We start from the raw sequence: 27,229 nt of genomic DNA on the forward strand, positions 1-27,229 counted from the left end.
AAACTCTAAAACCTCTTGATTATTTTGGACTTGGGACACAGATGGGAGTTCCTCTTGTGCCAAAACTCCATTGAACTGCACCAGCTGTGGGGTAAAGAGAATTTGAAAGAATCATCCACTGCTACTCACGGAGGAGCTGAGTGGAGGAGGGAGGGCAAGTTTTGCACATCAGTTGCTTCTCAGCGGCGCATCATGTGGCCAGATGAAAAGCCCAAGACTACATCTGGAGGCGAATGGTATCCATATTAATATTCATGCAGAGACTATCTAGAAAGCTGTTTCCTCTGCATTTTTTAGCAGTATGGTAGGTCTGCAGGAAAAATGTTTCTTTTGTGTTAGGGAGTTTGTGCTGCATTACTTTAGAGCTTTACGAGGATTAATTTTGGAGGAGTACTGGGAATGAAAATATTAGGCTTGACGCAGGGGTCACATTTCCAATATGCAACTGGCAAGGGCAGAACTGCCCAAGCAGAGCAGGTGCCATCCCAGGGGCCCTGCTGGGCCAGGTGTTGACCTTCCACTTGCCGGGTTTTGGCAGCGTGAGGACTTTGGGAGGAGGGTAGAGGTAAGGGTACTGGGGTGACAGGGGTTGCTGGAGGGTATTCAGGAGCTAAGGGGAGCGAGTATTTTCAGTACGGTTCTACCAGAATACATCAGCTAAAGGGGAGCCCTCACCATTAGATATATGCAAATAAATACCAGTGCTCTTCTCAGTAAGTGAACGGCCAGTCCTGATCCCTTTGGCCTTCCCAGATGTGATTCCCAGCTCTGGCTCCTGACTCCAACTTCATGCCAATGCAAGCCCAGAGAATGCAAATAATGGTGATTCCAGAACCAGGCCTGGCCCAGCCCCAGCCATCACAGGTGTCTGGGTATATGAACTAGTGCATGGGACTATCTTTGTGCCTGTCAACTAAAAATATTTGGAAAAGGGGAAGGAAATCCACACAATGGAGATTAATTTGTTAGTGCATATTCTGTGAGCCCACTAAGCATGAGGCATCATGCTAAGTACCAGTTGGACAAATATGTCACTACATGAAGAGGAATAGCTGGGCAAGTGGCCTTGAAAAGATTTGTTTGAGACACACAAACAAAAGCTTTGAGTGAAAAAAAAATCCCAGCACCAACTGCCTTATACTTTGTTGGTTGAAATAACAGAATGGTTCACGCACAGATGTTGCTGGGCATAGGGCATCCTGTGTGTGTGTGTGTGTGTGTGTGTGTGTGTGTGTGTGTGTGGTCTCTCTTTTTCTTTTGATTGATACCCTGTGATATCTTCTTTGGGTTTGTTTGAAAGTAGAGTCCCATGCAAGGCCTGGGAGGCAGAAAGCAGCAGCGAGAGAGAAAGAAACTGACAGAGTTGGGGAAAAAAAAATCGTGGATTGCGTCAAGAGCTGAGGGCAAGTAGGGCTCAGTCCTGTTAGGGACCCAATGAAGAAGCATGTGAAATTCGGAATTTCGACAGAGGTTGCCAACGTGGAGGATGGGAGAAATAAGGACATTTATGCACACATTCCCTGTCACCCATGGGTGGACAACAATTACGATGTGAGCTGCAAGAGGCAGGTGAGTGTCCTTCCCACTTGTCCCCAGAGCAGTGGGCTGAGGCAATGCAGGCTTACCAACATGCCAAGCTGTCCTTTCCTCAGCCGTGGCTCCAGGCTCAGGCTTCATATGCTAGCACCAGTGATTACTCATGACCTCACCCCCTTGGCGACAACTGGAGCCTCCTGGATCCATGGGAAGATCAGCTGATGAGCTGTCTTCTCACCAGGATTCACTGAACTTGCTGGAGGAACGAAATCCAGATCTTGCTTCTCCTATTTAATAATTGCAGGATGTTGCCTAGATGGAAAACTTAGAATCACCCATCAACCAAGTCCTAGATTTGTGTCACTCCATTTTAAGAGTGTGCAGCACTCCATAGGCCTTTCCTGACTGTCCACCGTGCACCTGAGCACTCCCATGATGGATGCGCCAATAAGGAGTTCAGGCCTCAATGAATATGATGAGGTTATGTGTAATTAGGCAACTATAGTCTAAAACCCCAAAGTCAACGACTTTGAAAATCACGTGCTGGGTTGCATTTTTGTTTTCATCATCTCATATTATGAGGTTTAAATGTCATGGCATGTTGGAACATTAGCTAGAGATGGAAAATGAATGAGGTGAAAATTGCTGGATTTTGCCTCTGGTGGAAGCTTCATTTGTTAGTTGGATTTACCTGCCTGGCTCCAAGGCATAGTGTGATTTTTTTTTTCCCAACCTGATTCAATTTTAATGTCAACCTTGCATGCAGGGAAGGTCCCTGCGGGGTCCCAGCCGCCTCCACTGGGTTCTGTCCCAAACACTCAGACCTGGAGTCTTCCTAACCTTTTGGTTCCTGGGCCAGCTCCTTCAGAGACTCTGGTGAGGCCAAGCAATGTAGGGAGTGTTAGTTATTCTGATCTGAATTCCTATTCTCTGTGGCAATGTGTTTCCCTTTGTGCCTTCTTGCTAGGGTGGGGGCCTTGGGTCACAGTTCAGGGAGGAGCTTGCTTCTGGCTTGAATGACCTTGGCAATTGTCGCAACTCCTCGCTCCATGCATTTGATCTCTACCAACAAGCCCTGTTGCTATCCGTAAGGCCTCTAAGGTCAAAAGAATTGCTTTCTGCCTCTTACCTTCGTGTGCCTGATTGTGTTGGAAAGATAGATTTTCCAGATGGACTGCAGGCCTTGCTGAGGAACCAGTCGGTTATGTGAGGGACGCGTAGGCTAAGTTTTACCTGCTGCCAAGAGCCAACAGCAGGAGGCTTATTTCTCCCAGGGGAGGGGTGGTGGGCTTCAGCGTGCGGTGGCTGTCACTCTACAAGCCAGGGCATTCCTGACGCCCCTATGTGGCCCGAGGCTCCTCTTTCATTCCACACGCATTCAAGGTGGAGGGTACTTCCTCTTAAAACTCTTGAATTAATCTCTTGATACCAATACCTTTTCAAATTTGTTTCTGGAATTTTATTAACTTTTACTTCAAACACAATAGTCGAAGGGCTATGAAAACCCACAGAGAAACTTGAGTGAACACCTACTATATCTTGGCGTGGTTATAATTTATATCCTGTGAGCAAGAGCCTGCTGAAAGTGCAGATTCATTTCTATTTCTAGGTCAGCTTTTGGGCTGATCTGATTCTTTATCACCATTTAGCTTATGAAACACCTATTGGTGCAATCTGAGTTGACCTCTTGCATTCCCACTGACAGCTGAGAGATAGATATGCATAAATTAGGATACAGAAGTTTCCTTTCTGAAAATCAGTGGCTTTTAACCCTTTTGAGGGTTAAGTAAGCCACTCACACACGTAACCTTTCTGTACAACTCCTTTTCTCTAGTCCTGCTGTGATATTTACTGGCATTTTAGATACTCATTTTAGCACTCGCTAATGCTTTCTTCAACCGCAAGGGTGCTTCAAAAAGCTTGCGAAAAATGGAATTAAAAGTTTAGTTAGGTTTAAACATTGTTTGAAATCTGCATACGAAGAATCTTGATAAAGTATATAGAAAAGAAATATTACAAGAAAGATGCATGGATTCCAGTTTTTTGAAACTCATTTTAGGATGATTTAGATTTATCCTTAGAATATAAACGTATCTTAGAATCGGCATTGTGGCACTGCAGGTTAAGCTACTGGCTGTGACTATCGCATCTCATGTGAGTATTGAACAGAGTCCTGGTTGCTCCAGCACTGACTCAGCTTCCTACCAATGCACCTGGGGAAAGTAGAAGTTAATGGTTTAGTGCCTCCCCCGACCCCCATTCATGTAAAACACTTACATGAAATTCTAGACTCCTGGCTTCAACCTGCCCCAACTTTGACAGTTGTGGCTATTTGAGAAGTGAACCAGTGGTTAAAAGATCTTATCCTCTCTCTCTCCCTCTCTCTCTATCAGTGAGCCCCTTATTTAGTTCCAGCTCTGGGCCCCCACCCTCTACAATGACCAACAGGGTCGCTCCAGACCACCCCCCCCCCAAACACACACACACACACACACACACTCACATACACACACAAATAGGAATAGATAAGCAGAGAACAACAAAGAAAGATTGGTCATCATGGACTCACACATACCCTACTAGGTAGAACACAAAGAACAAGTACTCCTCACCAAGGTATGAGAGATTTCTCTGCATACCCCCCCAAAGCTGTTATGCACCTCAATTGTTAAAATGTCGTTGAAATAGTCACAGGAGGTTGTCAAGAACTTACATGTAATTTTAACATATTGTTTACTCAACACTACGTCAATTAACTCCATAACAATACATATTGTTGCTGCTGGGGCTTTTAGTTGATTGGAATCTTGCTCTCTTGGCCCTACCTTCAGACCAGAGAAGGTCTCCCCAAGAAGCAGATGAACTTAGCTGGATAATAAGATGCTGGACTCTATGCTCGGTATATGCTTACAATGAAGGTGTCTCAACTGATCTCAAACTGAGGTCTCACAACAAGGTGGAGGAGTCCACCATGGGGGGAGGGGTGGGGGGAATCCCAGTACCTATGGAACTGTGTCTCACAATACAATGTAATCAATAATTTAAAAAATAAATAATAAAAAAAACCAATAAAATAAATCTGTTTTAAAATTAAGTAAACATATTCTGTTCTACTTTTCCGGAGTTTATTTGAACTCTGCTGGTCTGATAGTAAATGGAGTTGCTAGCTAGGGGACAGTTATCTTGGCCCTGTGCATTTTGGGGCTGGGGATGGTGTCCCAGGGAGAGACGGTTGATGACCCTTGTATAGTTCATTCCTTATAGCACACACACCTGCTCTGGCTTTCTTATGGCTCCACTTGGCAAGCATGCGACTGCATACAAGTTAGCCTCGCTGCTCCTAGAATCTGAATAGGGATAATAAGAATGCTTTACTACAGAACAGCTGTGAGAACTCAGTGGTCCAAGAAGTGCTAGATTGAATCTTAACTGCTGTTGCTATTTTAAATTATTATTAACATTATTAGTGCTACATGCCACAAGCTATCTAAGGCTCTACGGACACAGTTATAAAAGATACAGAGCTATTAAGAAAGCCAAAGTGTTTTAGGCTCCTCACCTAGGACTGACTCTCCAGGGACATGTAAGTGAGTCTTTGGGGAAGATGCTTTCTAGGTGAAGGGAACAAGGCAGAAGTACAAATCTGAACAGCATGCAGCACAGGGTCTGGGACCACAGAGTTAACTGGGACAAGGACCGACAAGGCCGGGGAGCACAGAAAGCTGGGCTGAGCTGACCTGGTGAATGTCAGGGTGCAGGGACTGAGTTGAAACAAAACAGGAAATCATGGGGTGGCCACAAGAGAGTCTTTAGCTGAGGAGAGGCATGGTCTAACTCAGATGTTTAAAGGGCTCCTCTGGATACAGTGAGGGGACTGAGGGCAAGAGTGGGAGCAATGTGAGGAGGTGCAGGCATTAGATGTGAGATAGTGCCACCTTGAACTTGGGTGACTGCAGGGTTCATGGGAAGAAGAGCCTGCACACAAGACACTTTCAAAAGTGGACTTGATGTGCTTGTTGAGGTTGGTTGTGGCACCCGCACTTTAATGGGACACTGAATATGAAAAAGTACATGCAAAGAAGAGAATTCAGGTAGTGACAAGTGCCACCACTGCGGGGTGGCGAACAGATTGAGTTTCCTTTCTATTTGTTATATCTGAAGTGAATATATTATAGTTCAGGTGGAGATACTAAGTAGGGTGGAAGGCGGATGGACCTAGATTTCAGCGCAAAGGAAAGGGCAGAAGAAATATTGGTGGATGTCATCAGAACACAGATTGTATTTAAAGCTAGCAGACTGGATGAGGCCAGCTTAGCAGTGGAATGGAATCTTGGAGCTCTTCAACATCTAGACATTGATCAGAAAGAGAAGCTAGGGGAGGAGACACTGGGGCACTGAGATGGGAGGCAAGCCTGGAGACCACAGTGCCTTTGCACAGTGGCAAGAAGCCTCTCCAGAGTAGTCAAGTGTGTCTTCTGCATGTTGCCAACCCATCAAAAAAGGCATAAACACAACAGCATTGGATGTGGAAGGATGGTAGCCACGATACCCTTACTGAGAAGTGGAATATTGGGAATGACAGAAGGTGAAGTTGGAACTAGAGAAAAAAAAAAGCTTACAGAGTTCCTTGGAGGAACTTAACTGTAGTCTGTGAGAGCAGTATTAGCTTCTAAGAATGATGAAGAGACACAACTTGTGATGTCAATGAAATCAGAGTTGTACATCTTGAGAATGCCTTGAGTAGATAAGCTAGAAGCTGTGTGTTCCCCATGCACACCCTGCAGGGCCATTACTTGTGAAGTTGAGAATGCTCAGGTATGTGGGTAGTATTGAAAGACAGCAGTTCTCTCAGCTAGCATCATATAGGACAGAGCTTTGTGGGAAAGCAGGCATGTTACTTTGGCATACTGGCGATTTTAGGACTTAGAAAAATAGCTGTTACGTGAAATGCTATGGAAGCCAGGTTGGCGTGCACTGAGGGTGGAAAGGGCAGTTTTCAAAGTGTCTTCTCTGTGTGCTTCCACAAGGAACTCATCGCCCACACATCCTCATGTACTCATTTACCCTGCGCACTAAAGTAGGTCACTGGTCAACCATCACAGTGGTATCCTAGGGGTTCGTACCTAGATCCTGGTGTGAACCCTGAAGTTGTCTTGGGCCCTTTTCATGCCTTGGTTTTCTGAAATGTTGAATGAAAATTCTCCTACCCATATATAGCATGGGACCAACTAGAAAAGCCCAAATGGCATAATTGTCATTCATCTGTATCAGCGAAAGGTAGTATAACTACCCAGTGTGAAGAGGAGGGAATGGCTGATCAAGAAGAGATTGCTGGGCTTGGTGCAGTTGCCTAGTGACTAGAGTTCTTGCTTTACATGCGCCAGAATCCCATGTGGGCACTGGTTCCGGTCCTGGCTGCTCCACTTCCCATCCAGCTCCCTGCTTGTAGCCAGAGAAGGCAGTAGAGGATGACCCTAGGTCTTGGGGCCCTGTAACTGCGTGGGAGACCTGGAGGAGGCTCCTGGCTCCTGGCTTCAGATCAGCTCAGTTCTGGCCATTGAAGCCTCTTGGGGAGTGAACCAGAGGATGAAAGATTTTCTCTCCATATCTCCTTCTCTTTGTATGTCTGCCTTTCCAATAAAAGTAAATAATTTTTTTTTTAAGAAAAGAGAAGAGATTGCTGTGCTGGAGGTAGCAAGACCTGAAAGTAGGCCTGTTATCTCCGCATTTGTAAATAGGAGCTCCTGTGACCTCTCTCCAGTGTTTCCACTTGTTGGAGATAAGAAGGCTCTTGGTTTCTTCAGTGGAGCCCTCTAATTGATGTCCACAGCGCACACTGGGTTCTTGCAATCTACAGTTCTCTCTCCCAACTCCTACACTTCTCTTCCCAGTAGCTGTGACAGCCAAGAAGCAGCCCCATGTCTTCCCAAACCTACTGTTACTGCTTTGTTATCAACTGTTTATGCAAGTATTATATTCTTATTACCTGTGTACTGTTACGTGTACTGAAGACTGGTTAATGACAGATTGCCAGATGAATCACTCTCAAAGTCTGCATAAAGTGCACATTCAAGCTTGGGATAAGCGTAAAAACCTGCAAAGATTGCCTTATTCATGTCCTCAAGTTCTCCTGGTGCCTGCAAGAAACCCAAACTGCAACTTCCGGATGATGCATGATGGGTGGCTTTGAAAGAAAGACGGCTTAGAACACAGACCAGCAGACCCCGACACAAAGAAAGGGCCTTGGCACCACATCAAAAGAGTGGCAAGTGAATGAACATCCATATGTTTTAAGTTAAAATTAAATCTTTAAGGTATGTATGTATCACATTTTATGATTCACTGTTTTAATTAACTTTTCCAGTTGACTTGCCAACTGCCAGTCCAACTTCACTGGATAACAATAAAACTGTGATGTTTACTGTTTAGGAATTATAAGTGGATCCTCAGTGTTTAAACTCCTGTAAAATGTTTAAGGGCTTGGAGAAGAAAATAAGAATTACTGATCCAGAAACAAATGCCACCAATAAGTTTATGTAATTCTTCCTAGTCATTTTCTCATAAAAACACTTTAAAATATATTTATGACTGCTAACTTGTGCTCTTCATATATTATATCCTAGGCATTCTTTACATTAATAATCACTGATATTTGTAACTGATGTCTTTTTAAAAATCTCGAATCATAAAAAATGTTAATCCTGAATTTTTGGTTTTATAAATACCCAAAGTATCTAAAACAAGGTAACAAATCATCCCAAAACCAACTGCCTAGAAAAACCAAGCATGAAATCTTGATCAACACCAGATCAATATGATACTTACTATTTTTTAGGGAATATCTTACATTGAGATTATTTTAGATTTACTGACAAGGTGCAAAACTGATACAGGAAGTTTCGGTCTACTTTATGTATCAACACCTTCGGGCACTGTAGAACATTCTGTCACAGTGAGGAAAACAACATTCCATATTATTGTTGATGAAACTCCAGATTTTATTTGATTTTCATGAGCTTTGCCACTAATGTTTTTTTGTTATGTGCCGTGACCCCGGCCAGGATACCACATGGAATTTAGTGCACTATTTAAACAGATGAATTTAAATAGATGTGAAATAGATGAATTTTACTATTTTCTTCAGAATAAAAATAAAAAGCAAAGAGCTTCTGTATCATAGGAAAATTGTTTTTTTTTCCCCCTATCTAGAGGAGTTTGTGTCTCAGATAATCACCATAGCTTTTAAAATAAATATGAAAAACTTCATGAACTTGTGGTCATTAATGCTTTTGGCTACACATATTTGTGAGCAACATTCATCTGTGAAGGTTAGACTACCTCTGTCATGCTTCTTTCCATCCTCTTCCCCGACTCTTTCCACCTCTTTGGTCTATTTCTTTGCAGGCTCTTCATGTTCGTCACGTGTACTCTGCGTATTCTGAAGGCAACTTCTCACTTTCACTCTTAGCCAGTGCTTCACTGGGTCATTGTTTTTCACCAGTTCTTTACAACATAACTTCTCTGGTCCCAAATTCTTTATTTCTCTATCTCTTTGGTGGTTAACCTGCTCCATTGGTTTTTTTTTAAGTGAGTATATATGACACGTGGAGGAACAGGAAGATCTGCTCTTCCGTCGCAAGTCCTGTTAGCTTGTCTCCTGAGTGGACGCAGAGTGATGCATAGGGCTTGGGATACCCTCTCCCTCTGCTTGTATGCAGATAGCAAGGAAGGGATTGATTTTGCAGAGTTTGCCCCAGAATCTCCATCATGTCACCTACTCAGGCCTCAACTTCTTTCCAAGTTGTCAAGACTCTACTAATTGCCTCTCTCTATGCTGGGTAGGGCAGGCTTGGCCCTGGCTCTGGTGCAGTACAGTCATTGTTGCCACTCTCCTTAAGCTGAGCACACCCTTCCCTTACTTAGTTGTTGCTGATGAATTTTTATGTTTTTATAAAAGCTACTTTTGCATACGTCAAGGATACTGGAATTGGGTATTCTCCAGCAATTCAACTTTAATCTTTTATTATCCTACAGCCTGTAAATGATTTGTAGTGGCTCATCATTCTATAAGTGACCAGCATTTATTTAACCATCTTGCATTTGTTGGTAATTTAAACCTTTTCCTGAAGGTTTGCTACAATAAATAATACCATTATGAACATTTGTGATAATAAATTTTTCTTCACATATTAAATTGCTTCCTTATGGTGGATTACTAAAAAAGAGAGTTACTGGATTAAAAGGAACCGATGTTTGTTTGTTAAGATTCTGGATTTGCCAATTTAGTTTCTATATTTGCTAGATTTCAGAATGTTTTTCCAATAGCTCATGTCAATTTTGAAGAGACATTAATCACAACGGGTTCTAGAAGAAGTGAGAACACATTAAACCAAGACAAGGAGGTGACTGTTCGTTGGAAATGGAAAGCTGGCAAGGAGGAGAAGGTTTTGAAGCCAAAATGATCTGGAAGTTACCAGCAGTGGGATTGTTCTGAAAACTGGTGGGAATGAACTGGTTCCCAGTCAGGTAGGACCCAAGACCAAAGAACCAGGAGGAAGTGTGAGGTGTCAGAAACACTCCAAGATTACAACATGCTAATTGGGTCTGTAAAAAAAAAAGTGTTTTGAGATAATGCTCTTTTCTCTTTCTCTCTCTTTTAATTCCCACTGTGGATCTAGCATGCTTTCAGCATCTGCTGTAGCAACTGTGTCATTTTATTTTATTCAACTTTTTTTCCCTATACAGAAAAATCAACAAAGTATTATCATGCTGCCCAAATACAAACAAATTCGCTTTTTAGGGAAAAGCGAAGAAAGATGTGTCATCTTATTAAAAATGACATGATGTATATACAGCCATATGTTTTCAAAGGGTTTTCTGTCAGTGTTAATCAAAACTCTTCCAAATTTATGAACCTACAGAGCAGCATGTCAACCATATGGGAAATATCTCCCCTCCAATATTGAGCAATTGAATTAATAATAAACATTACTTAGTGAACTTAAATGAGAAAAACATATCAACATCGAGTCTACAAAAAGTAAAAATTTATTTTAAAAAGCCCTTGGGCGTTAATTTTTTCCTAGGATACTGCTTTCAATACTTTCATACTTCAATCCCACTGCCTTCTATGTTTTTCTGCCTGTTCATTTACTGGACGTGGAAGTGGCTACAATCTGTCCACAATTACCTCCCCGGTGTCAGATAATCCCGTATCTCATGTTTCCCTCCTTGCTTTGTATTTACTGAGAAGACAATTGAAAAACTTGGACTGAAAAGAAATCAAGAATAGCTATCACACTGCTCAGAATCTAAAATCTGTCCCATTTGACCCTCCATAGTCTTTATCCGTGGCCTTCGCACAGCCAATTATCAACAGCTTTCTTGTCTAGCAGTCACCATAGCCCCTCTCTGCGGTGTGAGGAGGTGATAGCATTTCATGATCAGTTATTTCATGATCATTTAACTTAGATGGATTCCTAGTATGGCTGGTTGTGGAATCTGGCAGGATCTTATTAGGCAAGGAGGTCTTAACTGAAAAAAAAAATATCTTTGATTCTTATGCTATAGGATCTCAAATAGGAACTTTCATAAGACTGGAGGGTGGTAGTTATAATTGGGAACAGGCTGAATAGGAGCCAAAAATGTACAGCTGTTGACCATAAACCTAATACAATGGGTTAGGGGCCAGGAACTAGAGTGGGGGCAGGAAGGAGGGACCAGGCCTCCTCGTAGTACTTTCTCCATCCTTTTGAGGATTTGGATGACCATGACGGTGACAATAGTGATGATGATGATGATGATGAGAGTCTACTTTGAGCCATTATGATATTAAGATGCAAAATTATAGTAATTAAAAAAAAAAGATGTGGCAAACACTGACCTCTCATGAGCCGCCCTTCTGAGAGCCCTTCCCACTGAGTACAGAAGAAATCTGAAGTTTGCTTCAGGTTCATAGGATATGGCAAAGGTGAGGAAATTTCCAGGTGTAAGCAGAGTTCTGAATCAGTTGAATTTGGGTTAATTACAAGATTGTCCTACATGGGCCTGACTTAATCAGATGAAAGCCATACATGACAAATTCTCTTCATAGGCCAAAAGTCAACTATCATGATCTAGAAGGGATCATGTGACCTAAAAAATCCATTTGGTCTTTGTCCCCATCTCCTGCCACAGAGCAGCTTAAATCTCTGTAAGCTCCTGAGACACGGGGTTGATGGGAGCTTTTCGTTTCACAGGTGAGCCTGGTTCCTGGTTCCAGACACAGGAGCTTGGCATTTCCTGCATGATGTGGGCATCTTCCATTGTTCTGCGAGAGCTCTCTCTGATCACTTCTGAGCTCATGCTAATGGGATGACTTGGAGCAGGGCCCCTAGGTAGATGTAGGAAGCAGCTGAGCACCAGAAAGGCAGGCTGATGCACACCTGGGAACTCTGAGCTCCTGTAAGGAATGGGGTGCTGGGAATTAAACTTCTGTAAAACTGTTGAACAATAAGGGCTTCATGGCCATGTCCACAAGCTGGGAAGCAGGGACATTCAAACTTCACGGGACAGGCTCTCTTGGGATCCTCCCAGACCTCACCTTACTTACTCTTCATCCAGCCGATCATTTGTATATTTTACGATAAGTCAGGAAATGGCAGCATAGTACCTTGCTGAGCTCTGTCAGTTGTGGAAGCTGAGGAGGCTGTGATGGAAACTCCGCTACATGAATAGCTTCAGTCTGAAATCTCCATGTCTGATACCTGTGTCTGACTTGCAAATCTCACCTGAGGTGGGCTGCCGTTGGGACTGAGCCCTTGGGAACTGGTGCTGGCTGCAGGAGTGACTAGAACCATTGGAATGCCAGGGAGTTGGAGCATTCATCACTGTAAGAACCCCATGCATTTGGCATCGGAGGAGTTGATTCAAAGCAGTTAGCAGCACTAAATGCCAGGGTGGCACACCAGCCAGAGCAGCCCCTGAGAGAGAGCTAGGGAGAGAAATGAGGGCCTCAGTCCGTGGAAGCCAGAAACTCGTGAGCTTGGAGAGCTGCATTCCACAAAGGAAAGCCAGTGGGTTCATGCCCCCATTGCATTCTTTTGAAGGCTTGAGTGCGAGGATCCCCCAAGCTGTGACAGATTCCACATTCACAGGAACTGGGAGATCACAGATGTGTGTTGCTTGAAGATACTTGTCTGTGGTAATTAGTTCTGCAGCCAATCATTGCTAATGCAGAAGACAACCAAAGTAAAATGAAGATTACAGATTCGGTCAAGGCATTTGGTAATGTATTTGATGTTCTGCATTAGAGAGAAAGCCAGAACATTTTTTTTTCTTCAGATTTGTTTACAAACACAGGAAGTTTATAGGAGCAGAATTACTGCGAGTTATTTTCTAAGACTATAGATGACCAAACAAAATGGTGTATTTTGCGAATTTCTTCTGGAGAAGTATCCCAGAGTGTCTGATCTTATTCATTCAGGATGGCATGGGCATTTGTGTTTCACAGATGCCTAGGAGAGTCCTGAGTGTAGCCCTCAGTTTATAGTGTTGATATCAAAGCCTTTCTTTATAGACCAAGTTTCCTGAAAGCGTATTCTAGAAACACCAAAGCCATAACTGAGAAAAGGGGAGAGGATGTCAGCCTTGCTAGGAGAGAAGTGGAGCTTCCGGCCGCCTTGAAGGTGGGGCACACAGGGAAAGGAAGCAGCCTAGAGACCTGATGGGAAACCAAAGGCTGATGTAACATGTGTTGCTTTCCCTTTCTTAATTCCAGATCAAGTCGCTGCAGTTAGTCTAACCTGAGTCCCACCGAAGTACTCCGAGTACCTTCTTCCTCTTATCTCTGTGATTGGCTCAGGATATTTTATTATTGTCATTAATTTTTTTTACCTGCATTTTTATGTCTGCTAGAAAAATTTACTTAAGTTGGCAGCCACAAATCTTTGTGGCCAAGGAAGAACATTTTCTGAAGATGAAAATCCTGGAACTATAGCTGATGGAGGTTCAGCGTCTATAAATACATTTGAGAATCCCACCCACAGCAATTTACAAGAAAGATCTTAAACCAGTCGGGTGGCACCACTTTGGGGTAAGTCATTGAGAGGGTAAACTGGAGGTAGCAAATGATTATTCATCCTTAAGGACTGTGAAAGTTCCAACAGGCTGGGTCACAGGGTGGTAACGAACATCCCTGACCCCTCAGCGTAACACAGGGCTGTCTCTAGCTGAGGCTCTGTACTCAGGATCTGATTTTGTCCCCAGGTGGCTGGGGGTTTTCCTCCATGTCACTTCCTCCATATCTTGCCCAAGGATGAAATCTCTACAGCCAAGGTTTGCTAGGGGAAGTGCAAGCCATGTGCAAGTTCTTACAGACTTTGGCCTGGAAAGTATCCCTGTTGCTCCCACACACACTTTGATGGGCAAAGCAATGCGTGTGGGTCCACACCACTCAGTACTACCCTGCACCAAGGGGGAAGCGCAGATATTTTGGGGAAAACAACACTAACACCATAGATATTTAATCCAGAATCTCTCTGGGGCCATGTGCTTCTTGGTAGCACAACAGCTCTGCCAGGGGTCCCTGACAACAGACTTTCCTCTCCAAATTACTGTATATTGGACAGATGAAATTCTTTTTGAAATGGTTATGTATTTGTGATGAGTTTCAAATTATTTTTGAACACGTAGTGGCTTTTGATCTTAATATATTTCTTTTCAAAGATTTAGAATTCAATTACAAATATTGTGCTGGAGAAGGTTTTTGATGTTTAAAAAGAGTATCCTTGTGGTTGAGGAGATTAGAAGCTACTAAATTAAATATTGATCTGGTTCAACGTTGTGACTTATTCAGACGACTTTCTTAGGTGATCTCCTTCATAAACAAGCATACAGGTTGCATGATGGTGCCAGGATGAATGTCTCGTGACATTTACTGAACGGTGGTGGAAACACACGGTCCATCTATGTAGCTATTGCTACGAGGTAAATCATACAGGATAGCATGATTCGCTGACATCTCCCACACCTTCCAGAATCAACCTGAATGTGAAGTTGTCTTTGAAAATACAATTCAATAGATTCATTAAAACTATTATGAATAAATATGGTACTGCTCTTTATACCCTTTCGCTGGCATCAGCTGCTGCTAAATAACTATATATCCTACATCTTGTGGCCATGCCAACATGGTGAAAAATAATGTGAATTAAGAAGTTATTGCTTTCTGAATGTCCACCTGTAATTTATGGTTCCTGCTTGGGTGAAGGGAGGAGAGAGGGTCATTGTTCTTAAATCTTTTGAGAAATATTCTATCATGTTATTTTCTTTCTGCTTTTGAATTGCCCCTGGTTCCAGTTCCTTTCATTGGAGCTGGATGAAAAGCTGTTGAATGCAACCAGCATATTCTGAGGGGACACTCCCCCTGCACCTGTTCTTTTCTTCTGGTAAAAACTTGTCACAAAGGAACCAAGGATGCGGAGGAGAATTCTCAGTTCTTTCCCTCGTTCCCATTTCCTCAGTCTCAGGAATTTTCTTACACTATTGGTTATGCCATATGATATCCTGCAAAAGTCTTTCACCCACGAGAATGTTCTCTGGACTTGGAACTCACCATCCACCTGCAAACCGCCTTATTCAAATACAGTCAGTATTGAAAAGTGCACAGCAGTGTTGAAAAGTCTGCTCAGGTATAGAAAGAGAGGACACTTCCGTGAAATTGGCAACTTTGAATTCCTTCTGTATCCTAGGAAAGGGAAGCGTTTTCCACATACAACTGGATATGCCACAAGCAGAAAAATACACTGGGAAGCAAGATAAGCACTCCAGGTCAGGTATGTTGGCAAATACTTCCACGCAACTTCTCAGGAGTCCTGGTACTAAAGAAAAAAGACATTTCGGGGAAAAAAAAACCCTGTCTTCTGGAACTCTACTTTTAAATTTAACTTGTATTTCTGACTGTAAAAGTGATCTGCAGTTTGTAAGAAGATACAAATGCAGAAAACAAAAAGTACTTTGTCTAAGTAATCACATTACCCAGGGGTAATGATTATTGTCATTTTGCTGTCTGTGCGTGAAAGACTGAGATAGTAACTTTTAAAGTTTTACTGTATTTTTTTCCAACAATTTTCTATGCACAATAAAAATATATTTTTACTTAAATTACATTATATGGAATTCTAGGTTTGAGATAAAAGATTTATAGCCATAGAATCGATCTTTTTCAGTTATTCAAATGCTCTATTTCTTTATGGAATTTTATTATGCTTAATTAGACAAGGACCAAGCATTAAAACTGTCAATTTCTTATATTTTAATAGATTTTATTCTCCTTGTATTGAGCTTTCATATTTGAAGTTATGTGGCTGATATACCTTTATTTTTCACTAGAGTTCTTAAAAATTCTTTCAGGTAGTCTGCAAAATATAAAAGATGCAGAATTATTTTTCTAGCTTACCTAGAAAAGGAAGCTTCTTTGGGAGAAAAGAAAGAAACTTAGAATCCGTATTAAGAATCGGTGTTTTCCTCAACATAGAATGACCTCTCTTGACTCTTTCAGTTTTTTTATTGGAGTTGTGCTTGGCCTACAGCTAATAATTCATTCTTGCTTTATTCGATATTTTCTTCCTACATATGTTTCTACTTTTATTTTCAAATGCACTGTATATGGCGGTACGTATCTCTTAAAAGAACAGAATTGAGGTTTTTATTTCTAACCCCATCAGAGATTTCCTCTTTTGCAAGTGGGGGAGGGGAGACAGAAATTAAACTCATTCAGTAACTGACTTGAGTCACCGAAGAGGGTAGTTACACCATTTCACCTAGGGTTTTGTTTTTCTTCCATGAAGCTTCTTTTTGCTCTGATTTCTATTCTGTGAACTCTACTGTAGCTGATCTTTTTTTCCCTTCAGGAGATTGTTAATTCTTGTTCTCAGAGATACTCAGATACCAGGGCTTCTTCAGTCTCTGAAACTGCAGGTGTGTGTGTGTATGTATGTGTGTGTGTGAGAGAGAGAGAGAGACAGACAGACAGACAGACAGACAGAGAACTCATATGCACCCATAGGCGCACACACACATCTGGGCACACTTTCTTTTGCTAGAAGCCTCACCTCTCATTCCATTCTCTCCTAAACCCTCAGATTCACCCTCTACTCTTGGCACTTGCTCTGCTAATTGAAGAGAAGAAAGCTGAAGATGGTTTCCCCACCCTGTGGTCTATCTGCCTGCCTACCTGTTGTCCCTTGTGACCTAGTGATTGTGGAAGACCACGCTCATGTTCTCCTGGGGGCCAGGTTCTGAAGAGAGCTGCAAGTGCGCCAGGTTGATCGAGTGGCCAAGGATACTCAGGAAATGGTGGTGAGAATACTTGCAGTTCTGACAGTACCACAGAAGGGCGGGATTTGGAAGGCTGATGTCATCAGGCAGGCCCAGGACCACAAGGATGATGTGGTAGGGGGTCAAGTGAAGCTTATTGATTCTGAAGAGATGACTCTGGAAGGTTTTGGAGCTGATGGTGGCAACTAGGCTGAGGCACTAGAGTGGGTGGTGGTTGGGGCGCATTTGGTGCCAACTCCCCTGCCTCTCTCACCAACACAGCTGTGGTAGCCAAAGAAGAAGTTCTCAAAGTTCTTTTCTAAAATAAAAATCTGGCCACCATAGCTCTGCCCTCTTCTGAGAACCACTTTGTTTTAAGTGAATCTTTCCAGATACATATTTTGTTTGTCACAGTGTAGCATGCAAGTTGTTCCCATAATTAAATATGGTTGGCATACTATTGAGGCTGTTTTTCCACACTTCTACATATGGATACTTCCAAAATTTGTGGAATTAATGGAATGAAAAGATAAGTTTATTTAGGGTATAGCATTTTTTTGAATTCTTGCATAGTTTTCTTATAATACACATTTTCCAAGATGTTTTTGAAGAACCCTCATATGCATGGATTTCAAATATTTTTTGCACCAACACAGACATCCATGAATTCCATTTATCCACAGACATTTTCAAGTATGTTTCAAGTTTTCAAAATTATAATCATCTGGGCCCACTGCAATAGCCTAGTGGCTAGGATCCTCACCTTGCATGCACTGGGATCCCATATGGTGCCGGTTTGTGTCCCAGCTGCTCCTTTTCCCTTCCAGCTCCTTACTTGTGGCCTGGAAAGGCAGTGGAGGATGGGCCAAAGTCTTGGTTCCTGCACCCATGTGGGAGACCTGGAGGAAGCTCCTGGCTCCTAGCTTTGAATCAGCTCAGCTCTGGCCATTGTGATCATTTGACGAGTGAGCCAGCAGATGGAGGATCTTTCTCTCTGTCTCTCCTTTTCTCTGTATATCTGTCTTTTCAATAAGAAAATAAATAACTCTTTAAAAAAATTAAATAAATAAAATAAAAATTTGCTACTGAATGAAATTATACTCATCATGGCTCCATGAGATCCCATTGCATTGATGGATAATCATTGCTTCCTAAGCTGTTCCTCAAGAGCTGGACCTGTCATTGGACTTGAGGTGCTGTCCACATCTCACTGACCATGTGCCTCCTCAGTGAACATCAGCAAGCAGCCTGGTAAAGAACCAGACTGAAGTCCTGGTGCTGCATTTCTGGTGCCAGCTTTGCCTTGGACCTGAGTGGCTCCACCCTCAGCTTTGCCCCAGCAGCGTGGCTGTTGGACATCCTGCCTAGGTTGTTCAGTTTTGTGACTAGAGGGATGAGGGTGAGGTTTGGGCTTTCACTGCAGTGGATGAAGGGACTAGACGGAAATGCACGTATGTATGTATGGACTGGATGCTGGATTTGCATATGTCTGTATAGACTAGATTCTACATGTGCACACATGTAGAGGCTCGGTTTGCAATTGTACATGTGGACTGTATGCCGGAAGCTAGGTATGCATTTGGACTACATGCTACATGTGCATATGTCTGTGTTTGCACATAAATGTCAAATGGTGGCATGACACTGAAGGAGATGTTGATGAAGCTGGCAGACTTCCGGAGCTGCATGTTGCTGGCTAGGTGCTTCCTGACTGCTGCCCACAGGCCTAGTGACTGTGGCACGCTTGCCATGGGAAAAGTTAGGGTTAGGGGTAGCTGCCTCAGCTTCTCCCTGATGCACCATCCTCCTGTCTTCTGTCATCTCATGTACAGAAACTATTACAGATCCAGTATCAGCTCCTTCCTGATTTCTTGCCATCTGCAGGAAAGGGCCTCAAGCCCAGCACTTTCTACAAGGCCTTTCAAAGTCCAACTCTGGATGTCTCTGTAGCTCCTTTTCAAATCACTAGTTTGTTTTTGTTCCAATCCTGGCTCCATACATTCCTTGTCATGTGAAAACTCTTTACACTTGGAGTCTGGGTGCCTCATGCGTGGATGTTGGCCACTTGCGTTGCCCCTGTTACCAGCCTTTTTTTTAAAAATTTTTTATTGACAACCTTTACATAGTTTATTAGGGTAAAAAGGGTCAAGGGCTACAGGAAAGTGGGTAAGACTTATTTTTTCCATATAGTTTCCTTCATGTTTAAAGGGGGGTATTAAGGGAGAAGGCCCACCCAATTTCCCACCCTCCCCAGGTCCCAGATGTAGGGCATGCTCTGAGGTTCTTGCTCAGGTGGTTTTGATATTGCAACAGTTATGAATCGCTCCCAATCTTGACACTCCAAGCACTGTGAGGTCTTTGAAGAATCTACTGGTTGACATAGTCCATCGTAGAGTCTCTGTTTGACCCGTATTTCACTGCCAAGATATAGCTGAGATGGTTGGTTGATCTGTTCTGTCTTCTCTCTTTTCTTGGTTAGGGTTCTGAGTCCAGCATTTTGATTGGGGAGATCTCCAAAGAAACTTTGTCTGAGGTGTTTTCAATCCAGATTCTGGTATGTGCTAGCAAGTACAGGGCCTGACCAGCCTTTTTTAAAACTGTGAGATAGAGATCAGTGTTTCTGACTTTTTCTAACCATTTCTCCTTAATTCCATCCTATCCTCAATACAACAGTCAACTGTGTTTCCTTTGCTTTTATGTGGGTCACATGCTGTGGTCATCCTCAATGCACTTGCACACGTGTATGCATGCAGGTGCACATGAGTGTCCCAGCACCCCATGAGGACTGGATGAATCAGTAACTCATTCATCACAAGAGTGGCTCAGGACCTAACACAGTCAGCACCAAGCTTGGTGTGATTTGGGTAAGTTCTTGGATCACAGTTTTATCTGTGGCCATCTTGTGGGTCTTTCTTCACAGATGTCTATGTTCTGTGCCCCCACACGGCCCAGACTGAACTAAAAAGCAAATACAAAGTCAAATCTTTCCCCCCCCCCACTTAGTTCCTAATATTTTACTTTCACAAAGAAGAAAACTGTTCTCTTGATTCTGTTTGTGAATGTCAGATGACCTCTCAGAAAATAGCAAGATGCCATTGCATGGCAAAAGTCAGGGAGGCTTAACGCCATCTGAATGCCAACCAAGTGATCTGCGCTCCCAGTCAGACCCACAATCCCCACACACAGGATGATGTTGGTTTGACCTCGGCAGAAATCAGATCTGCTCTACACAGTGATGATGATAGCAAACATATGGAATTGATTAAATGAATAAATAACCCTACTTAGTTTTGCATAAGAATATGTGGTACCCAGGTCAAAGATAATCCCTAATTTTTCTATGCATAATAGATTCCAAAGTGTAAACATCACCAGTAGCCTGAACCAAACTAGATGCTTTAAGTCAACAGTCAAAGGTGTGATTGTAAACTCGGAAATATTGACAATGTTTGTGAATATCACTTCTCTAAATTAGGTGAGAGGTCCACAGCTGATGTGGGTGCCTAATTTATCTGACATCTCAGTATCTTGGCCAGCCCTGGAAATTTCATCCCAGCCTTCTTACTTCTCCAGTAGAGGTAATTTCTCTGGATTTTTCCCCTTTCCTTGATAAACAGAGAACAACATCAAATAAAACTGATCATTCCCTGTGATAACTTCCGGAGCTATTGCTCCCCATTGAAATTATAGAAATTAAACAAACAAAAAAATCATTGAGGGCTCCAGGTGATGTCTGTCAACACCAGTTTTATTTCACTCTTTCAGCATCCTGGGCAACCTAAAAAAAAAAAAAAATCAGTGAGGAGCTCAAGAAAGACCATTCTCTAGGACAGAGCGTGAGGTGAGAGACGTGGGCAGTCATGCAGGGCTGGCTTCTTCACAGTCATAAGAAGTTGCACGCAGGGACCAGCCAACATCCTTTCATGCCATCTGCTATGGCAGCCTCAGGCACCTGTTAGAACATGTGTCACCTAAACAGAGCCTGTGTCTATAGACAGAACCACCACAAGCTGATGGCGCTTGCCAGTCCAAAAACAATCATCAAAGCAAGGTTTGGATGAGCCAGCCTTAAAAATCTTTATTTTTTTTCCTGACACTGGTGATAGCAGCATGATGCCTGCACACATAATTGTCAATCATCTGATGCTCACATAAAACACCTGCAGGCTCTCTGGCACAGCTGGCATCCCTGGGAAAACACAGAAGTAGGCACTAAGATGTCTGAATTCAGATTGTTTTATGACTGGGTAGGGAACTGAGTCTCTTGGGGGCATCTGGATCCTCTCCTCTCTCCTTGTGAAGTGATTCTTCCATCACTCCTCAGTTCTTACAGATTTGACTCCATTCTTGGCCCAAAATTGACGCACATGGCTTAGATCATGTCAACCAGCTCCTCACATTAGCCTATCCATCATCTATGGTCCATGGTCTATGATCATTGAAACTTTGGCTGGGAATATGGTGCCAAGAGCTTCCTATCCCCTGTTGTATTCAAAGCAGGAAGGACAAAACCCTGGAAGTTACTGGTAACCACCTCTAACCCTGGAGGGACCAGGGTATCAACAACAAACAAATGACATCAACACCAAAGACACAAATGGAACTGAGGAGCAGATAAAGGAACATTGGATCTCAGACTCAGCATTTGAACCCTGAATCAAGTTTTGTATGAAATCAGTAACTCTCCTGGACTCTGGTACACCGCAAATTTTTCTCTGTTTAACCCAGTTGGGGTTGTACTTTCTGTCACTTGCAATGTAGAGTATCTTAGGGATGCTAGCAAGAAGTTCTCAAGGGTCAAGAGATTGGCTAGTATGGATTGCTGACAGAGGAGCAAAGGAGGCAGAAAGACAATGTCCCATTCAGCCGTACATGCTCAGGAATCCCAGATGTCTCAGAGGGCAGGGGTGGAAATCAATATTGACAGCAAAACTGATACCAGTTCACTGAAGGGCTGGTAATGAGTTTGGAGTTTAACCTGTGGCACTCAAGGAGGCCTTGAAGAAATGACCTGATAAGTAGGAAATAGTTTCTTAAGAACACTCAGTTTCATCTACCAGCTCTTCACACAAATATGAGGTGGCTGGAGATCCAGTCTGAATAGCCCTTCCTCTTAGAGGCATACTGCACGTTAGAGTACACACTAAATTGTGCCACTTCTCTGCCTACAGTAATGCAGACCACTAGGAGCGCTCACCTTGCTCACTAAGCACCAAGAGCAAGTGAATTCATCATCAGCTCCTGCGGAAGAAGGCTGGAGATGGCAGCTGCCACTGTCACTGGTGGAGGAGGGTTCTCAGTTCTATGCGTGAGCCACTATGCTGACCATGGGTCGACCTTGGTCTTGGAAGTGAATCCATGACCATGACTGGAGTGATGACTCAGGATGGATTCACTTAATTCCAGTAAGTTAAAGCATCCTTCAGTATTCTTCAGTAAGTGCCTCTCAATATCCCATTCCAAGAACAGTGAGGGAAGGTCTGGGCACTTGCGTCTCAAACACGACTGATGAAAACAGACATGTAACTTACCTTCAGAACATTCCAGAGTCTATCGCTGTACAGTCCTGCCTATAAATTAGGCACTGAAGTGAAAAAATCCATAGCAATGTTCTGTTTTGCTTTCTGTAGATGATTCTCTGACTCCACCATTGGGGTAATTATCTTTCAGCAAAAACTAATTCCACTGTCACAAACATGGGAGTAAAGCCTTCTTTTCTCTGCATATGCTTCATTTTGATGTACCATTACAAGCAGTGAGAAAAAGGCTTGCTTGAAGATAAAATTCCAAAGGAGGAGGAAGTTATTTCAAAGGGACTGTCTAAAATTTTGTAGGGTTTTAAGGATAACACGAGACTCGCAGTGGTATTATGTGAAAAAATGCCGGAACATCTGTTATGTTAAGTATAACAACAACAAAACCAAAATAAATCTCTCGTGAAGAAAAAAAAGTCCCAATAGATTAGTGTGAGGCTTCTGCCTTATTGAAAATGAAACTGGCTAAAGTACTGCAGGGGGAACACGATGGGGCAAAAGCAATAATCGGGTAGGAATGAAGCAGTGCCAACGTTGAGCATCTGCTTACTCAGCCCTCTCATGCCGGGCATATTTGTACAATGAATCTTCACTTTCCACAGCCAGCTTCCCAAGCAAAACAGCTGCCAGTCACACACAACTTTGTCCTCTCATGTTTTCTTGATTGTTTTCAATAAACGTATTTTTTTTCTATTAATAAGAAAAGTGTGATCTGATCGGTGACAAAATAAAATACACATTGTCAAGTCAGTTCCCCCCTCATTCATTGTCATGCGCAGCCATGCCATTTGAGATGAAAAGAGTTTTAGCCTAATCTGGCTAGATATTAAGAAATAAACAGATGAAATGCTAAAAATCACAGCAAATGTTCAAAATCCAGATTGCTCGATCTGATTTATAAAGAAAATTTTTTGCATGATTTCCTAAGTGCTGCTGATACAGGCAAAGTGCCCAATCAGATGGCTCGGCTGTGCTTGTATCTGAGAGATCTCAGGACACCCAGTGCATGCATGCAGCATTTGTACGCAAATTTAAAGATCGCACTTCATGCTCTAAATAGGAATGAACAATACCAACCTGATACATTTCTCATATCTTAAAATCAAAAGCCTCTTAAACACTTGATGAAGCATCAATCTCTAAGTCAGATGTGACAATGTGATATTTTGCCATTTTTAAATTTAAAGATAGTACATCGCTTTTGGAACACATAGGTACAGTCTTAAAATTCTTTCTCTCCCTGGCCCTTTCATCAGTCTGATTTCAATTTGTTTTTGTCACTTGTAACCTAAAGGGTATGGCCCGATTATGCAGGACATTTTATTTTATGGACACTAGGAGACCACTGAAAGTAGTGGTCAAACCTGAGTTTTGTGAGAACTTTTGTTTCGCTCAGTATTTAGTTAGACAATTTATTGAATAAATGAAGAAGTCTAGCAGAATCCCGTAGAAATGCCCTGGAGTTTTCCATGGTATCGACTTGGAAACATGCAGGGGAAACTGTTCAAATGATGTGTGTTGGAGCTCACACAGGTGCCCAGTAGGTTGTAGGCCCGCAGCACGGTGTCAGTTGGTGCCTTCCACATGTTCTCAAGTCTCTTCTGTCTCTGTTTTATCACCATGTGGGATGGATGGGGAAGCTGAGTCATTTCTATCTTTCTGAATGGAGTATCAGTTTATTCAAAAACATATCTCAACAACTGAGAGCAGGACCAGCATCTTCTTAGGACATGCTGTGCTTGGTTCAATGTTCTGTCATTGCATCTTGCAATTCTTACCAATTTTTTTTTTTAATCAGAAGTACTGAATTTTCATTTTTGCAGTGGGTTTTACTAATTACACAGCTGGCTTTGCCATGGAGCGTGTGTAAATGCAGCTTGTCATGCCCTGACCTGGTGTCTAATATGAACAGTTACAGTGGGTTTCATGATTGTCATTTCTAGCACACTGCCTTGGCAATGCCTTTGTTGATCACTGAGCAGTGAGCAGCGAGCTCACTGAAGGATCCCTAAGTAAAGCTGAGGTGTGTAGAAACCAGAATTGCCAAGAAACAGAAGCCTCATTCGCAGTCCCCCACGGACATGGCTGCCTACTTGCTCAAGTTCGCCATTCCTCCAATAATCCTCGATGAGCTTAGGGACCCTCGGATTGCTGACTTCTTAAGAGATTCCCTCCAGAGCAACTCAGAAATGCCAGAACTCCCTTTCCTTTGTTGTATTTCAGAAAAGGAGAGGACTAAACGTGCCCAAACTCATGAATGAATGGACAGAGAAGAGTATAATGTAAAGGAATATTGCTTCCCAGCCCCTTTCCCTAATAGATATGACCAGTTGAGACTCCAGACAATATTAATCAATTACAATACTCATTTCCTCTGAGCTCCTCATTTCTCCACTTACCCACTGCCAAAGGAGAGGACTTGCAAAAGCAGAGAAAATAATGTCCCAAGTACCAAGTGTAAGTGGCTGCTTTCAGATAAAGCAGAACCATTGAAAGGGTCACTCCTTTTAAGGATAAATTTACCTCCCAGGTGCCTGTGTTGAAAATAAACAGAAACTCAACACTCATGGGGCGAGGCGGGTGTGCGTGTGATCTTATCAGTGTCAGCTCCTTCCCCTTGAGACAGCTTGGGAAAGTACTAGGTAATTTCTGTAAGTTTATTTGTTTGGAAGGCAGAGTCACAGAGAGATGGAGAAAGATGAGTAGCGGGAGAGAGCAACATGTTGCTTTTGCTATTCACTCCCCAGACGGCTTCAGCAGCCAAGATTGGACCAGTCTCAAGCTGGGAGTCAGGTCTCCCACCTGCATGGCAGAGACCCTGGTGCTAGAACCATCACCTGCAGCCTTCCCTGGTGTGGGAACAAGAAGCTGGACCCGAAGTGGGATAGACAGGACTTGAAGTGACCCTCCCGTGAAGGAATGCCAGTGTCCTCAGAGATGACATAACACACTGCTCCGCGATGTCTACCCCGGGCCAACACATTGAGCTGAGTTTAACCGAAAGTAGAGGGATTTTTCTTTATGTTCTGGGGGTTAAATTCATGAAATACGGTGCTTGTCAGAAAATTTGCATGCTGCAAACGGGGGAGCTACGGCATCACCCTTGAGAGCAGGATCTCATTAGTACCCAGTAGCACGTCATGAGGATTGTCTGGCCAATTTGACATTCCTCTGAACTTAGCTTGTGGCTCAAAATGTCACACGTACTAAAACTCACTTGAAAGTATATTAAATTCCCCTATCCTGCAGTTTGTAAAAGGGGCGGAGGGAGGGACAGATGAGCCGGCCGATTCTGGGACCCAGAGCTCTGGTTCCAACCACAGTGTTATTGAGTACTTCATCAGGGCAGAAGCGATTCCTCACACACCAGGGCTGGGCCAGCCCATTGCTTCAGCTTGCTGGGGTGAGCAGGCAGAGCTAACATCAATCCAGTTTTTCCGGAGGCAGCCTTGCAGTGCTGCTGCTGTTGCCTGGGTGGCGGCCACAGGGAAGCAACCAGCGAGAAAACCCCCCTTGGTCACTCCCTATAACATTCTGAAGACAATTACGAAGGCAACACAACTCCTGGGCTTGTGCTAGGGTCAAAGCTGGAGGGGAGCTACAGAAATGAAGACAGTAGAGTAACAGATCAGTGACTTCCAAGCGGGAAGTGGCTGAGGCTGTGACGTCCACTAGCTCTGCGGCATTCATCCTGAGGAGAAGGAGGAGATACTTTTCCTCACCAGCTGTACCAAAAGCCTGTGTGACATACACGTACACAAATGTGTAGGGAAAGGTCTGGAAGGAGAAGCAAGCACACAGGTACCCTGTGGTCATCTCGAGGGTTGCTGCTGTGGCTTGGGAACCATGCTTCAAAAGGGTTTGGATGCTTCTCATATTCCTGCTGTTTCATAAGAAACATGCATTCAGGTATGGGTTGTGAAATGAAAAATTACTTGCAAAATATTATTACCATCAGGTTCATGTTCTCTGTACAACATCACCCTGGGTTTCATGGGACACAGAAAAGATGTACAGTCTACAACTCCCGTTGCAGAGACGAGAGACCAGCAGCTGACAGTGGGGTATGGGAGGGGGTTCTAAAGGAGTGTCTGTGAGCTGTGGCTGGGACCAGGGCCCACCTGGCAGCACTTAGCAGGAGGATGCAGGTGAAGGAAGGGATGGATGGATATGAGAGCTGTGGCTGAGCAACCATCTGGGAGAAGCCAAAGATGACACTGTGGCTGCCAGTCTGGGGTCCCGCAAACCCAGTAATACCATCTGCACTGCTGTATGGGAAGGGAAACCTGAGAGAACGCAGAAGAGGAGCTCACAGAAAATCACACACATCACACACGTTCGAGATGGAGTCACACAGGAGAGATGCGCAAGGGTGTCCAGCAGCTACACTCACTCCTACAGAGAAATCCCAGAGCAAGCATCCAGGGACCTCAGTCTTCAAACACCGAGGTCTAAACCCACCTTGGTACACGACTGGTACTGCTATAAATGCCTGATGCTCCTAGCTGGGCTGTAGGAATGATAACTTGATTTATTGATTTGTCAATTCTCCAAAGCTTAATGAGTCAGTTCTTCAAAAAGCCTGCAGAACTTGCTCCTAGAAGTGGCCCAGTGTATTCTAAGAGAAAGCTGTCAGTTGGCTGGGGTGGGGGTGGGAATTGTCACCCGCCGCTCACTCCAGCCTGTTAGTGTGCAAAGAAGGCAATGGAAGACTGTCCAATTGCTTTGGCTTCTATATCTACGTGGAAGACTCAGAGGGAACTTCTGGCGCCTGGCTTCAGCTTGACTCAGCTGTGGCTGTTGCAGCCATTTGAGGAGTAAAACAACAGATGAAAGACTTCTTCCTTCCTTCCTCCCTTCTT

This window comes from Ochotona curzoniae, unplaced genomic scaffold (assembly GCF_017591425.1).
Source record: "Ochotona curzoniae isolate NIBS_2020 unplaced genomic scaffold, NIBS_Ocur_1.0 contig_66, whole genome shotgun sequence".
NCBI lineage: Eukaryota > Metazoa > Chordata > Mammalia > Lagomorpha > Ochotonidae > Ochotona > Ochotona curzoniae.